At 40.2% G+C, this 15,004-nt stretch overlaps 15 non-coding genes across 15 annotated transcripts; all 15 read left to right on the top strand.

The window, feature by feature from the left end:
* The first annotated feature begins 370 nt into the window (after nucleotides 1-370).
* TRNAD-GUC (transfer RNA aspartic acid (anticodon GUC)) lies at nucleotides 371-442 on the top strand. Its single transcript has one exon. It is a non-coding gene; the product is annotated as a tRNA-Asp (tRNA).
* A 745-nt stretch (nucleotides 443-1,187) lies between these two features.
* TRNAD-GUC (transfer RNA aspartic acid (anticodon GUC)) lies at nucleotides 1,188-1,259 on the top strand. The gene has a single exon. It is a non-coding gene; the product is annotated as a tRNA-Asp (tRNA).
* Nucleotides 1,260-1,997: 738 nt separating this feature from the next.
* Nucleotides 1,998-2,069, top strand: TRNAD-GUC (transfer RNA aspartic acid (anticodon GUC)). The gene has a single exon. It is a non-coding gene; the product is annotated as a tRNA-Asp (tRNA).
* A 745-nt stretch (nucleotides 2,070-2,814) lies between these two features.
* TRNAD-GUC (transfer RNA aspartic acid (anticodon GUC)) lies at nucleotides 2,815-2,886 on the top strand. Its single transcript has one exon. It is a non-coding gene; the product is annotated as a tRNA-Asp (tRNA).
* A 738-nt stretch (nucleotides 2,887-3,624) lies between these two features.
* On the top strand, nucleotides 3,625-3,696 carry TRNAD-GUC (transfer RNA aspartic acid (anticodon GUC)). Its single transcript has one exon. It is a non-coding gene; the product is annotated as a tRNA-Asp (tRNA).
* A 745-nt stretch (nucleotides 3,697-4,441) lies between these two features.
* On the top strand, nucleotides 4,442-4,513 carry TRNAD-GUC (transfer RNA aspartic acid (anticodon GUC)). The gene has a single exon. It is a non-coding gene; the product is annotated as a tRNA-Asp (tRNA).
* A 745-nt stretch (nucleotides 4,514-5,258) lies between these two features.
* Nucleotides 5,259-5,330, top strand: TRNAD-GUC (transfer RNA aspartic acid (anticodon GUC)). The gene has a single exon. It is a non-coding gene; the product is annotated as a tRNA-Asp (tRNA).
* A 1,555-nt stretch (nucleotides 5,331-6,885) lies between these two features.
* Nucleotides 6,886-6,957, top strand: TRNAD-GUC (transfer RNA aspartic acid (anticodon GUC)). The gene has a single exon. It is a non-coding gene; the product is annotated as a tRNA-Asp (tRNA).
* Nucleotides 6,958-7,695: 738 nt separating this feature from the next.
* Nucleotides 7,696-7,767, top strand: TRNAD-GUC (transfer RNA aspartic acid (anticodon GUC)). The gene has a single exon. It is a non-coding gene; the product is annotated as a tRNA-Asp (tRNA).
* A 1,562-nt stretch (nucleotides 7,768-9,329) lies between these two features.
* TRNAD-GUC (transfer RNA aspartic acid (anticodon GUC)) lies at nucleotides 9,330-9,401 on the top strand. Its single transcript has one exon. It is a non-coding gene; the product is annotated as a tRNA-Asp (tRNA).
* A 745-nt stretch (nucleotides 9,402-10,146) lies between these two features.
* Nucleotides 10,147-10,218, top strand: TRNAD-GUC (transfer RNA aspartic acid (anticodon GUC)). The gene has a single exon. It is a non-coding gene; the product is annotated as a tRNA-Asp (tRNA).
* Nucleotides 10,219-10,956: 738 nt separating this feature from the next.
* Nucleotides 10,957-11,028, top strand: TRNAD-GUC (transfer RNA aspartic acid (anticodon GUC)). The gene has a single exon. It is a non-coding gene; the product is annotated as a tRNA-Asp (tRNA).
* Nucleotides 11,029-11,773: 745 nt separating this feature from the next.
* Nucleotides 11,774-11,845, top strand: TRNAD-GUC (transfer RNA aspartic acid (anticodon GUC)). The gene has a single exon. It is a non-coding gene; the product is annotated as a tRNA-Asp (tRNA).
* A 738-nt stretch (nucleotides 11,846-12,583) lies between these two features.
* TRNAD-GUC (transfer RNA aspartic acid (anticodon GUC)) lies at nucleotides 12,584-12,655 on the top strand. The gene has a single exon. It is a non-coding gene; the product is annotated as a tRNA-Asp (tRNA).
* A 745-nt stretch (nucleotides 12,656-13,400) lies between these two features.
* TRNAD-GUC (transfer RNA aspartic acid (anticodon GUC)) lies at nucleotides 13,401-13,472 on the top strand. Its single transcript has one exon. It is a non-coding gene; the product is annotated as a tRNA-Asp (tRNA).
* Nucleotides 13,473-15,004: the final 1,532 nt, after the last annotated feature.

The following is a 15,004-nucleotide window of genomic DNA, read 5'->3' as shown; positions in this document are numbered from 1 at the left end:
TTTCCTATGAATTGCAGGCTAAAATGGACTTGCATCCCCTACTTTCAAAGGGAGTAACTGGATAGTAAGTGAGATAGATAGACCGATATCATGTAAGCTTCCTGGCCATGACCGACCAGTAGAGGATAACAGAAAAAGGTTTTTAATTGAAATGACTATCTTTTTTGCAAAGTGGTATTGTAGTCTTTGTTTCAGCTGAGACAAAAATAAATCTGTTTATCTGCTTCTTATTTAGGGTTTTATGTTAGCTTGATAACATGTAGCACATAATCTCTGTGGCCAATGACACAGACGCATCTCGAGACCTCACCCTGACATGTTTCTGGGTGTATTTTCAGCTCCAATTTTGCCTGCAGATTCAAGAAGTTAGTCCTTGTTAGTATAGTGGTGAGTATCCCCGCCTGTCACGCGGGAGACCGGGGTTCGATTCCCCGACGGGGAGAACATTGCAAGTTTTTATCAGGTTCAGAGATTCGTTGCTCAAGGTTATGGAGAATCAAAGTCCGAATCCAATTGTAGCGTGAAAAATATACCACTTGATTTTGAGAGCATAAGAAAGAACCAGAAACACCAATTGCATAGCCTCATTTTTAGTTTGGGTATCACCCCTTGCTTTTATCTAGCATGGCATGTACTGTTTTTGTGCATTACAATATTTGCATATCATCCTCTTACAATTGGCTCATGCTGTAACACAGGAGACAGCTATGTAGTGGACAAGTCTCTTGTGAGCTAAACCTGATTATGACATCACATCAATGTAGCAAAGCTGAAACTATTGTATGCCTACAGAGTATAGACTAAGAGAGAAGTGTCTTTTCCTATGAATTGCAGGCTAAAATGGACTTGCATCCCCTACTTTCAAAGGGAGTAACTGTATAGTAAGTGAGATAGAAAGACCGATATCATGTAAGCTTCCTGGCCATGACCGACCAGTAGAGGATAACAGAAAAAGGTTTTTAATTGAAATGACTATCTTTTTTGCAAAGTGGTATTGTAGTCTTTGTTTCAGCTGAGACAAAAATAAATCTTTTTATCTGCTTCTTATTTAGGGTTTTATGTTAGCTTGATAACATGTAGCACATAATCTCTGTGGCCAATGACACAGACGCATCTCGAGACCTCACCCTGACATGTTTCTGGGTGTATTTTCAGCTCCAATTTTGCCTGCAGATTCAAGAAGTTAGTCCTCGTTAGTATAGTGGTGAGTATCCCCGCCTGTCACGCGGGAGACCGGGGTTCGATTCCCCGACGGGGAGAACATTGCAAGTTTTTATCAGGTTCAGAGATTCGTTGCTCAAGGTTATGGAGAATCAAAGTCCGAATCCAATTGTAGCGTGAAAAATATACCACTTGATTTTGAGAGCATAAGAAAGAACCAGAAACACCAATTGCATAGCCTCATTTTTAGTTTGGGTATCACCCCTTGCTTTTATCTAGCATGGCATGTACTGTTTTTGTGCATTACAATATTTGCATATCATCCTCTTACAATTGGCTCATGCTGTAACACAGGAGACAGCTATGTAGTGGACAAGTCTCTTGTGAGCTAAACCTGATTATGACATCACATCAATGTAGCAAAGCTGAAACTATTGTATGCCTATAGACTGAGAGAGAAGTGTCTTTTCCTATGAATTGCAGGCTAAAATGGACTTGCATCCCCTACTTTCAAAGGGAGTAACTGTATAGTAAGTGAGATAGATAGACCGATATCATGTAAGCTTCCTGGCCATGACCGACCAGTAGAGGATAACAGAAAAAGGTTTTTAATTGAAATAACTATCTTTTTTGCAAAGTGGTATTGTAGTCTTTGTTTCAGCTGAGACAAAAATAAATCTTTTTATCTGCTTCTTATTTAGGGTTTTATGTTAGCTTGATAACATGTAGCACATAATCTCTGTGGCCAATGACACAGACGCATCTCGAGACCTCACCCTGACATGTTTCTGGGTGTATTTTCAGCTCCAATTTTGCCTGCAGATCCAAGAAGTTAGTCCTCGTTAGTATAGTGGTGAGTATCCCCGCCTGTCACGCGGGAGACCGGGGTTCGATTCCCCGACGGGGAGAACATTGCAAGTTTTTATCAGGTTCAGAGATTCGTTGCTCAAGGTTATGGAGAATCAAAGTCCGAATCCAATTGTAGTGTGAAAAATATACCACTTGATTTTGAGAGCATAAGAAAGAACCAGAAACACCAATTGCATAGCCTCGTTTTTAGTTTGGGTATCACCCCTTGCTTTTATCTAGCATGGCATGTACTGTTTTTGTGCATTACAATATTTGCATATCATCCTCTTACAATTGGCTCATGCTGTAACACAGGAGACAGCTATGTAGTGGACAAGTCTCTTGTGAGCTAAACCTGATTATGACATCACATCAATGTAGCAAAGCTGAAACTATTGTATGCCTACAGAGTATAGACTGAGAGAGAAGTGTCTTTTCCTATGAATTGCAGGCTAAAATGGACTTGCATCCCCTACTTTCAAAGGGAGTAACTGTATAGTAAGTGAGATAGATAGACCGATATCATGTAAGCTTCCTGGCCATGACCGACCAGTAGAGGATAACAGAAAAAGGTTTTTAATTGAAATAACTATCTTTTTTGCAAAGTGGTATTGTAGTCTTTGTTTCAGCTGAGACAAAAATAAATCTGTTTATCTGCTTCTTATTTAGGGTTTTATGTTAGCTTGATAACATGTAGCACATAATCTCTGTGGCCAATGACACAGACGCATCTCGAGACCTCACCCTGACATGTTTCTGGGTGTATTTTCAGCTCCAATTTTGCCTGCAGATTCAAGAAGTTAGTCCTCGTTAGTATAGTGGTGAGTATCCCCGCCTGTCACGCGGGAGACCGGGGTTCGATTCCCCGACGGGGAGAACATTGCAAGTTTTTATCAGGTTCAGAGATTCGTTGCTCAAGGTTATGGAGAATCAAAGTCCGAATCCAATTGTAGCGTGAAAAATATACCACTTGATTTTGAGAGCATAAGAAAGAACCAGAAACACCAATTGCATAGCCTCATTTTTAGTTTGGGTATCACCCCTTGCTTTTATCTAGCATGGCATGTACTGTTTTTGTGCATTACAATATTTGCATATCATCCTCTTACAATTGGCTCATGCTGTAACACAGGAGACAGCTATGTAGTGGACAAGTCTCTTGTGAGCTAAACCTGATTATGACATCACATCAATGTAGCAAAGCTGAAACTATTGTATGCCTATAGACTGAGAGAGAAGTGTCTTTTCCTATGAATTGCAGGCTAAAATGGACTTGCATCCCCTACTTTCAAAGGGAGTAACTGTATAGTAAGTGAGATAGATAGACCGATATCATGTAAGCTTCCTGGCCATGACCGACCAGTAGAGGATAACAGAAAAAGGTTTTTAATTGAAATAACTATCTTTTTTGCAAAGTGGTATTGTAGTCTTTGTTTCAGCTGAGACAAAAATAAATCTTTTTATCTGCTTCTTATTTAGGGTTTTATGTTAGCTTGATAACATGTAGCACATAATCTCTGTGGCCAATGACACAGACGCATCTCGAGACCTCACCCTGACATGTTTCTGGGTGTATTTTCAGCTCCAATTTTGCCTGCAGATCCAAGAAGTTAGTCCTCGTTAGTATAGTGGTGAGTATCCCCGCCTGTCACGCGGGAGACCGGGGTTTGATTCCCCGACGGGGAGAACATTGCAAGTTTTTATCAGGTTCAGAGATTCGTTGCTCAAGGTTATGGAGAATCAAAGTCCGAATCCAATTGTAGTGTGAAAAATATACCACTTGATTTTGAGAGCATAAGAAAGAACCAGAAACACCAATTGCATAGCCTCGTTTTTAGTTTGGGTATCACCCCTTGCTTTTATCTAGCATGGCATGTACTGTTTTTGTGCATTACAATATTTGCATATCATCCTCTTACAATTGGCTCATGCTGTAACACAGGAGACAGCTATGTAGTGGACAAGTCTCTTGTGAGCTAAACCTGATTATGACATCACATCAATGTAGCAAAGCTGAAACTATTGTATGCCTACAGAGTATAGACTGAGAGAGAAGTGTCTTTTCCTATGAATTGCAGGCTAAAATGGACTTGCATCCCCTACTTTCAAAGGGAGTAACTGTATAGTAAGTGAGATAGAAAGACCGATATCATGTAAGCTTCCTGGCCATGACCGACCAGTAGAGGATAACAGAAAAAGGTTTTTAATTGAAATGACTATCTTTTTTGCAAAGTGGTATTGTAGTCTTTGTTTCAGTTGAGACAAAAATAAATCTTTTTATCTGCTTCTTATTTAGGGTTTTATGTTAGCTTGATAACATGTAGCACATAATCTCTGTGGCCAATGACACAGACGCATTTCGAGACCTCACCCTGACATGTTTCTGGGTGTATTTTCAGCTCCAATTTTGCCTGCAGATTCAAGAAGTTAGTCCTCGTTAGTATAGTGGTGAGTATCCCCGCCTGTCACGCGGGAGACTGGGGTTCGATTCCCCGACGGGGAGAACATTGCAAGTTTTTATCAGGTTCAGAGATTCGTTGCTCAAGGTTATGGAGAATCAAAGTCCGAATCCAATTGTAGCGTGAAAAATATACCACTTGATTTTGAGAGCATAAGAAAGAACCAGAAACACCAATTGCATAGCCTCGTTTTTAGTTTGGGTATCACCCCTTGCTTTTATCTAGCATGGCATGTACTGTTTTTGTGCATTACAATATTTGCATATCATCCTCTTACAATTGGCTCATGCTGTAACAGAGGAGACAGCTATGTAGTGGACAAGTCTCTTGTGAGCTAAACCTGATTATGACTTCACATCAATGTAGCAAAGCTGAAACTATTGTATGCCTACAGAGTATAGACTGAGAGAGAAGTGTCTTTTCCTATGAATTGCAGGCTAAAATGGACTTGCATCCCCTACTTTCAAAGGGAGTAACTGGATAGTAAGTGAGATAGATAGACCGATATCATGTAAGCTTCCTGGCCATGACCGACCAGTAGAGGATAACAGAAAAAGGTTTTTAATTGAAATAACTATCTTTTTTGCAAAGTGGTATTGTAGTCTTTGTTTCAGCTGAGACAAAAATAAATCTGTTTATCTGCTTCTTATTTAGGGTTTTATGTTAGCTTGATAACATGTAGCACATAATCTCTGTGGCCAATGACACAGACGCATCTCGAGACCTCACCCTGACATGTTTCTGGGTGTATTTTCAGCTCCAATTTTGCCTGCAGATTCAAGAAGTTAGTCCTTGTTAGTATAGTGGTGAGTATCCCCGCCTGTCACGCGGGAGACCGGGGTTCGATTCCCCGACGGGGAGAACATTGCAAGTTTTTATCAGGTTCAGAGATTCGTTGCTCAAGGTTATGGAGAATCAAAGTCCGAATCCAATTGTAGCGTGAAAAATATACCACTTGATTTTGAGAGCATAAGAAAGAACCAGAAACACCAATTGCATAGCCTCATTTTTAGTTTGGGTATCACCCCTTGCTTTTATCTAGCATGGCATGTACTGTTTTTGTGCATTACAATATTTGCATATCATCCTCTTACAATTGGCTCATGCTGTAACACAGGAGACAGCTATGTAGTGGACAAGTCTCTTGTGAGCTAAACCTGATTATGACATCACATCAATGTAGCAAAGCTGAAACTATTGTATGCCTACAGAGTATAGACTGAGAGAGAAGTGTCTTTTCCTATGAATTGCAGGCTAAAATGGACTTGCATCCCCTACTTTCAAAGGGAGTAACTGGATAGTAAGTGAGATAGATAGACCGATATCATGTAAGCTTCCTGGCCATGACCGACCAGTAGAGGATAACAGAAAAAGGTTTTTAATTGAAATGACTATCTTTTTTGCAAAGTGGTATTGTAGTCTTTGTTTCAGCTGAGACAAAAATAAATCTTTTTATCTGCTTCTTATTTAGGGTTTTATGTTAGCTTGATAACATGTAGCACATAATCTCTGTGGCCAATGACACAGACGCATCTCGAGACCTCACCCTGACATGTTTCTGGGTGTATTTTCAGCTCCAATTTTGCCTGCAGATTCAAGAAGTTAGTCCTCGTTAGTATAGTGGTGAGTATCCCCACCTGTCACGCGGGAGACTGGGGTTCGATTCCCCGACGGGGAGAACATTGCAAGTTTTTATCAGGTTCAGAGATTCGTTGCTCAAGGTTATGGAGAATCAAAGTCCGAATCCAATTGTAGCGTGAAAAATATACCACTTGATTTTGAGAGCATAAGAAAGAACCAGAAACACCAATTGCATAGCCTCATTTTTAGTTTGGGTATCACCCCTTGCTTTTATCTAGCATGGCATGTACTGTTTTTGTGCATTACAATATTTGCATATCATCCTCTTACAATTGGCTCATGCTGTAACACAGGAGACAGCTATGTAGTGGACAAGTCTCTTGTGAGCTAAACCTGATTATGACATCACATCAATGTAGCAAAGCTGAAACTATTGTATGCCTATAGACTGAGAGAGAAGTGTCTTTTCCTATGAATTGCAGGCTAAAATGGACTTGCATCCCCTACTTTCAAAGGGAGTAACTGTATAGTAAGTGAGATAGATAGACCGATATCATGTAAGCTTCCTGGCCATGACCGACCAGTAGAGGATAACAGAAAAAGGTTTTTAATTGAAATAACTATCTTTTTTGCAAAGTGGTATTGTAGTCTTTGTTTCAGCTGAGACAAAAATAAATCTGTTTATCTGCTTCTTATTTAGGGTTTTATGTTAGCTTGATAACATGTAGCACATAATCTCTGTGGCCAATGACACAGACGCATCTCGAGACCTCACCCTGACATGTTTCTGGGTGTATTTTCAGCTCCAATTTTGCCTGCAGATTCAAGAAGTTAGTCCTCGTTAGTATAGTGGTGAGTATCCCCGCCTGTCACGCGGGAGACCGGGGTTCGATTCCCCGACGGGGAGAACATTGCAAGTTTTTATCAGGTTCAGAGATTCGTTGCTCAAGGTTATGGAGAATCAAAGTCCGAATCCAATTGTAGCGTGAAAAATATACCACTTGATTTTGAGAGCATAAGAAAGAACCAGAAACACCAATTGCATAGCCTCATTTTTAGTTTGGGTATCACCCCTTGCTTTTATCTAGCATGGCATGTACTGTTTTTGTGCATTACAATATTTGCATATCATCCTCTTACAATTGGCTCATGCTGTAACACAGGAGACAGCTATGTAGTGGACAAGTCTCTTGTGAGCTGAACCTGATTATGACATCACATCAATGTAGCAAAGCTGAAACTATTGTATGCCTATAGACTGAGAGAGAAGTGTCTTTTCCTATGAATTGCAGGCTAAAATGGACTTGCATCCCCTACTTTCAAAGGGAGTAACTGTATAGTAAGTGAGATAGATAGACCGATATCATGTAAGCTTCCTGGCCATGACCGACCAGTAGAGGATAACAGAAAAAGGTTTTTAATTGAAATAACTATCTTTTTTGCAAAGTGGTATTGTAGTCTTTGTTTCAGCTGAGACAAAAATAAATCTTTTTATCTGCTTCTTATTTAGGGTTTTATGATAGCTTGATAACATGTAGCACATAATCTCTGTGGCCAATGACACAGACGCATCTCGAGACCTCACCCTGACATGTTTCTGGGTGTATTTTCAGCTCCAATTTTGCCTGCAGATCCAAGAAGTTAGTCCTCGTTAGTATAGTGGTGAGTATCCCCGCCTGTCACGCGGGAGACCGGGGTTTGATTCCCCGACGGGGAGAACATTGCAAGTTTTTATCAGGTTCAGAGATTCGTTGCTCAAGGTTATGGAGAATCAAAGTCCGAATCCAATTGTAGTGTGAAAAATATACCACTTGATTTTGAGAGCATAAGAAAGAACCAGAAACACCAATTGCATAGCCTCGTTTTTAGTTTGGGTATCACCCCTTGCTTTTATCTAGCATGGCATGTACTGTTTTTGTGCATTACAATATTTGCATATCATCCTCTTACAATTGGCTCATGCTGTAACACAGGAGACAGCTATGTAGTGGACAAGTCTCTTGTGAGCTAAACCTGATTATGACATCACATCAATGTAGCAAAGCTGAAACTATTGTATGCCTACAGAGTATAGACTGAGAGAGAAGTGTCTTTTCCTATGAATTGCAGGCTAAAATGGACTTGCATCCCCTACTTTCAAAGGGAGTAACTGTATAGTAAGTGAGATAGAAAGACCGATATCATGTAAGCTTCCTGGCCATGACCGACCAGTAGAGGATAACAGAAAAAGGTTTTTAATTGAAATGACTATCTTTTTTGCAAAGTGGTATTGTAGTCTTTGTTTCAGCTGAGACAAAAATAAATCTTTTTATCTGCTTCTTATTTAGGGTTTTATGTTAGCTTGATAACATGTAGCACATAATCTCTGTGGCCAATGACACAGACGCATTTCGAGACCTCACCCTGACATGTTTCTGGGTGTATTTTCAGCTCCAATTTTGCCTGCAGATTCAAGAAGTTAATCCTCGCTAGTATAGTGGTGAGTATCCCCGCCTGTCACGCGGGAGACTGGGGTTCGATTCCCCGACGGGGAGAACATTGCAAGTTTTTATCAGGTTCAGAGATTCGTTGCTCAAGGTTATGGAGAATCAAAGTCCGAATCCAATTGTAGCGTGAAAAATATACCACTTGATTTTGAGAGCATAAGAAAGAACCAGAAACACCAATTGCATAGCCTCGTTTTTAGTTTGGGTATCACCCCTTGCTTTTATCTAGCATGGCATGTACTGTTTTTGTGCATTACAATATTTGCATATCATCCTCTTACAATTGGCTCATGCTGTAACAGAGGAGACAGCTATGTAGTGGACAAGTCTCTTGTGAGCTAAACCTGATTATGACATCACATCAATGTAGCAAAGCTGAAACTATTGTATGCCTACAGAGTATAGACTGAGAGAGAAGTGTCTTTTCCTATGAATTGCAGGCTAAAATGGACTTGCATCCCCTACTTTCAAAGGGAGTAACTGGATAGTAAGTGAGATAGATAGACCGATATCATGTAAGCTTCCTGGCCATGACCGACCAGTAGAGGATAACAGAAAAAGGTTTTTAATTGAAATGACTATCTTTTTTGCAAAGTGGTATTGTAGTCTTTGTTTCAGCTGAGACAAAAATAAATCTGTTTATCTGCTTCTTATTTAGGGTTTTATGTTAGCTTGATAACATGTAGCACATAATCTCTGTGGCCAATGACACAGACGCATCTCGAGACCTCACCCTGACATGTTTCTGGGTGTATTTTCAGCTCCAATTTTGCCTGCAGATTCAAGAAGTTAGTCCTTGTTAGTATAGTGGTGAGTATCCCCGCCTGTCACGCGGGAGACCGGGGTTCGATTCCCCGACGGGGAGAACATTGCAAGTTTTTATCAGGTTCAGAGATTCGTTGCTCAAGGTTATGGAGAATCAAAGTCCGAATCCAATTGTAGCGTGAAAAATATACCACTTGATTTTGAGAGCATAAGAAAGAACCAGAAACACCAATTGCATAGCCTCATTTTTAGTTTGGGTATCACCCCTTGCTTTTATCTAGCATGGCATGTACTGTTTTTGTGCATTACAATATTTGCATATCATCCTCTTACAATTGGCTCATGCTGTAACACAGGAGACAGCTATGTAGTGGACAAGTCTCTTGTGAGCTAAACCTGATTATGACATCACATCAATGTAGCAAAGCTGAAACTATTGTATGCCTACAGAGTATAGACTAAGAGAGAAGTGTCTTTTCCTATGAATTGCAGGCTAAAATGGACTTGCATCCCCTACTTTCAAAGGGAGTAACTGTATAGTAAGTGAGATAGAAAGACCGATATCATGTAAGCTTCCTGGCCATGACCGACCAGTAGAGGATAACAGAAAAAGGTTTTTAATTGAAATGACTATCTTTTTTGCAAAGTGGTATTGTAGTCTTTGTTTCAGCTGAGACAAAAATAAATCTTTTTATCTGCTTCTTATTTAGGGTTTTATGTTAGCTTGATAACATGTAGCACATAATCTCTGTGGCCAATGACACAGACGCATCTCGAGACCTCACCCTGACATGTTTCTGGGTGTATTTTCAGCTCCAATTTTGCCTGCAGATTCAAGAAGTTAGTCCTCGTTAGTATAGTGGTGAGTATCCCCGCCTGTCACGCGGGAGACCGGGGTTCGATTCCCCGACGGGGAGAACATTGCAAGTTTTTATCAGGTTCAGAGATTCGTTGCTCAAGGTTATGGAGAATCAAAGTCCGAATCCAATTGTAGCGTGAAAAATATACCACTTGATTTTGAGAGCATAAGAAAGAACCAGAAACACCAATTGCATAGCCTCATTTTTAGTTTGGGTATCACCCCTTGCTTTTATCTAGCATGGCATGTACTGTTTTTGTGCATTACAATATTTGCATATCATCCTCTTACAATTGGCTCATGCTGTAACACAGGAGACAGCTATGTAGTGGACAAGTCTCTTGTGAGCTAAACCTGATTATGACATCACATCAATGTAGCAAAGCTGAAACTATTGTATGCCTATAGACTGAGAGAGAAGTGTCTTTTCCTATGAATTGCAGGCTAAAATGGACTTGCATCCCCTACTTTCAAAGGGAGTAACTGTATAGTAAGTGAGATAGATAGACCGATATCATGTAAGCTTCCTGGCCATGACCGACCAGTAGAGGATAACAGAAAAAGGTTTTTAATTGAAATAACTATCTTTTTTGCAAAGTGGTATTGTAGTCTTTGTTTCAGCTGAGACAAAAATAAATCTTTTTATCTGCTTCTTATTTAGGGTTTTATGTTAGCTTGATAACATGTAGCACATAATCTCTGTGGCCAATGACACAGACGCATCTCGAGACCTCACCCTGACATGTTTCTGGGTGTATTTTCAGCTCCAATTTTGCCTGCAGATCCAAGAAGTTAGTCCTCGTTAGTATAGTGGTGAGTATCCCCGCCTGTCACGCGGGAGACCGGGGTTCGATTCCCCGACGGGGAGAATATTGCAAGTTTTTATCAGGTTCAGAGATTCGTTGCTCAAGGTTATGGAGAATCAAAGTCCGAATCCAATTGTAGTGTGAAAAATATACCACTTGATTTTGAGAGCATAAGAAAGAACCAGAAACACCAATTGCATAGCCTCGTTTTTAGTTTGGGTATCACCCCTTGCTTTTATCTAGCATGGCATGTACTGTTTTTGTGCATTACAATATTTGCATATCATCCTCTTACAATTGGCTCATGCTGTAACACAGGAGACAGCTATGTAGTGGACAAGTCTCTTGTGAGCTAAACCTGATTATGACATCACATCAATGTAGCAAAGCTGAAACTATTGTATGCCTACAGAGTATAGACTGAGAGAGAAGTGTCTTTTCCTATGAATTGCAGGCTAAAATGGACTTGCATCCCCTACTTTCAAAGGGAGTAACTGTATAGTAAGTGAGATAGATAGACCGATATCATGTAAGCTTCCTGGCCATGACCGACCAGTAGAGGATAACAGAAAAAGGTTTTTAATTGAAATAACTATCTTTTTTGCAAAGTGGTATTGTAGTCTTTGTTTCAGCTGAGACAAAAATAAATCTGTTTATCTGCTTCTTATTTAGGGTTTTATGTTAGCTTGATAACATGTAGCACATAATCTCTGTGGCCAATGACACAGACGCATCTCGAGACCTCACCCTGACATGTTTCTGGGTGTATTTTCAGCTCCAATTTTGCCTGCAGATTCAAGAAGTTAGTCCTCGTTAGTATAGTGGTGAGTATCCCCGCCTGTCACGCGGGAGACCGGGGTTCGATTCCCCGACGGGGAGAACATTGCAAGTCTTTATCAGGTTCAGAGATTCGTTGCTCAAGGTTATGGAGAATCAAAGTCCGAATCCAATTGTAGCGTGAAAAATATACCACTTGATTTTGAGAGCATAAGAAAGAACCAGAAACACCAATTGCATAGCCTCATTTTTAGTTTGGGTATCACCCCTTGCTTTTATCTAGCATGGCATGTACTGTTTTTGTGCATTACAATATTTGCATATCATCCTCTTACAATTGGCTCATGCTGTAACACAGGAGACAGCTATGTAGTGGACAAGTCTCTTGTGAGCTGAACCTGATTATGACATCACATCAATGTAGCAAAGCTGAAACTATTGTATGCCTATAGACTGAGAGAGAAGTGTCTTTTCCTATGAATTGCAGGCTAAAATGGACTTGCATCCCCTACTTTCAAAGGGAGTAACTGTATAGTAAGTGAGATAGATAGACCGATATCATGTAAGCTTCCTGGCCATGACCGACCAGTAGAGGATAACAGAAAAAGGTTTTTAATTGAAATAACTATCTTTTTTGCAAAGTGGTATTGTAGTCTTTGTTTCAGCTGAGACAAAAATAAATCTTTTTATCTGCTTCTTATTTAGGGTTTTATGATAGCTTGATAACATGTAGCACATAATCTCTGTGGCCAATGACACAGACGCATCTCGAGACCTCACCCTGACATGTTTCTGGGTGTATTTTCAGCTCCAATTTTGCCTGCAGATCCAAGAAGTTAGTCCTCGTTAGTATAGTGGTGAGTATCCCCGCCTGTCACGCGGGAGACCGGGGTTCGATTCCCCGACGGGGAGAACATTGCAAGTTTTTATCAGGTTCAGAGATTCGTTGCTCAAGGTTATGGAGAATCAAAGTCCGAATCCAATTGTAGTGTGAAAAATATACCACTTGATTTTGAGAGCATAAGAAAGAACCAGAAACACCAATTGCATAGCCTCGTTTTTAGTTTGGGTATCACCCCTTGCTTTTATCTAGCATGGCATGTACTGTTTTTGTGCATTACAATATTTGCATATCATCCTCTTACAATTGGCTCATGCTGTAACACAGGAGACAGCTATGTAGTGGACAAGTCTCTTGTGAGCTAAACCTGATTATGACATCACATCAATGTAGCAAAGCTGAAACTATTGTATGCCTACAGAGTATAGACTGAGAGAGAAGTGTCTTTTCCTATGAATTGCAGGCTAAAATGGACTTGCATCCCCTACTTTCAAAGGGAGTAACTGTATAGTAAGTGAGATAGAAAGACCGATATCATGTAAGCTTCCTGGCCATGACCGACCAGTAGAGGATAACAGAAAAAGGTTTTTAATTGAAATGACTATCTTTTTTGCAAAGTGGTATTGTAGTCTTTGTTTCAGCTGAGACAAAAATAAATATTTTTATCTGCTTCTTATTTAGGGTTTTATGTTAGCTTGATAACATGTAGCACATAATCTCTGTGGCCAATGACACAGACGCATCTCGAGACCTCACCCTGACATGTTTCTGGGTGTATTTTCAGCTCCAATTTTGCCTGCAGATTCAAGAAGTTAGTCCTCGTTAGTATAGTGGTGAGTATCCCCGCCTGTCACGCGGGAGACTGGGGTTCGATTCCCCGACGGGGAGAACATTGCAAGTTTTTATCAGGTTCAGAGATTCGTTGCTCAAGGTTATGGAGAATCAAAGTCCGAATCCAATTGTAGCGTGAAAAATATACCACTTGATTTTGAGAGCATAAGAAAGAACCAGAAACACCAATTGCATAGCCTCGTTTTTAGTTTGGGTATCACCCCTTGCTTTTATCTAGCATGGCATGTACTGTTTTTGTGCATTACAATATTTGCATATCATCCTCTTACAATTGGCTCATGCTGTAACAGAGGAGACAGCTATGTAGTGGACAAGTCTCTTGTGAGCTAAACCTGATTATGACATCACATCAATGTAGCAAAGCTGAAACTATTGTATGCCTACAGAGTATAGACTGAGAGAGAAGTGTCTTTTCCTATGAATTGCAGGCTAAAATGGACTTGCATCCCCTACTTTCAAAGGGAGTAACTGGATAGTAAGTGAGATAGATAGACCGATATCATGTAAGCTTCCTGGCCATGACCGACCAGTAGAGGATAACAGAAAAAGGTTTTTAATTGAAATGACTATCTTTTTTGCAAAGTGGTATTGTAGTCTTTGTTTCAGCTGAGACAAAAATAAATCTTTTTATCTGCTTCTTATTTAGGGTTTTATGTTAGCTTGATAACATGTAGCACATAATCTCTGTGGCCAATGACACAGACGCATCTCGAGACCTCACCCTGACATGTTTCTGGGTGTATTTTCAGCTCCAATTTTGCCTGCAGATTCAAGAAGTTAGTCCTCGTTAGTATAGTGGTGAGTATCCCCACCTGTCACGCGGGAGACTGGGGTTCGATTCCCCGACGGGGAGAACATTGCAAGTTTTTATCAGGTTCAGAGATTCGTTGCTCAAGGTTATGGAGAATCAAAGTCCGAATCCAATTGTAGCGTGAAAAATATACCACTTGATTTTGAGAGCATAAGAAAGAACCAGAAACACCAATTGCATAGCCTCGTTTTTAGTTTGGGTATCACCCCTTGCTTTTATCTAGCATGGCATGTACTGTTTTTGTGCATTACAATATTTGCATATCATCCTCTTACAATTGGCTCATGCTGTAACAGAGGAGACAGCTATGTAGTGGACAAGTCTCTTGTGAGCTAAACCTGATTATGACATCACATCAATGTAGCAAAGCTGAAACTATTGTATGCCTACAGAGTATAGACTGAGAGAGAAGTGTCTTTTCCTATGAATTGCAGGCTAAAATGGACTTGCATCCCCTACTTTCAAAGGGAGTAACTGGATAGTAAGTGAGATAGATAGACCGATATCATGTAAGCTTCCTGGCCATGACCGACCAGTAGAGGATAACAGAAAAAGGTTTTTAATTGAAATGACTATCTTTTTTGCAAAGTGGTATTGTAGTCTTTGTTTCAGCTGAGACAAAAATAAATCTGTTTATCTGCTTCTTATTTAGGGTTTTATGTTAGCTTGATAACATGTAGCACATAATCTCTGTGGCCAATGACACAGACGCATCTCGAGACCTCACCCTGACATGTTTCTGGGTGTATTTTCAGCT

Source organism: Pseudophryne corroboree, chromosome 11, assembly GCF_028390025.1.
Source record: "Pseudophryne corroboree isolate aPseCor3 chromosome 11, aPseCor3.hap2, whole genome shotgun sequence".
Taxonomy (NCBI): domain Eukaryota; kingdom Metazoa; phylum Chordata; class Amphibia; order Anura; family Myobatrachidae; genus Pseudophryne; species Pseudophryne corroboree.
This window is presented reverse-complemented; position numbering and strand designations above follow the sequence as displayed.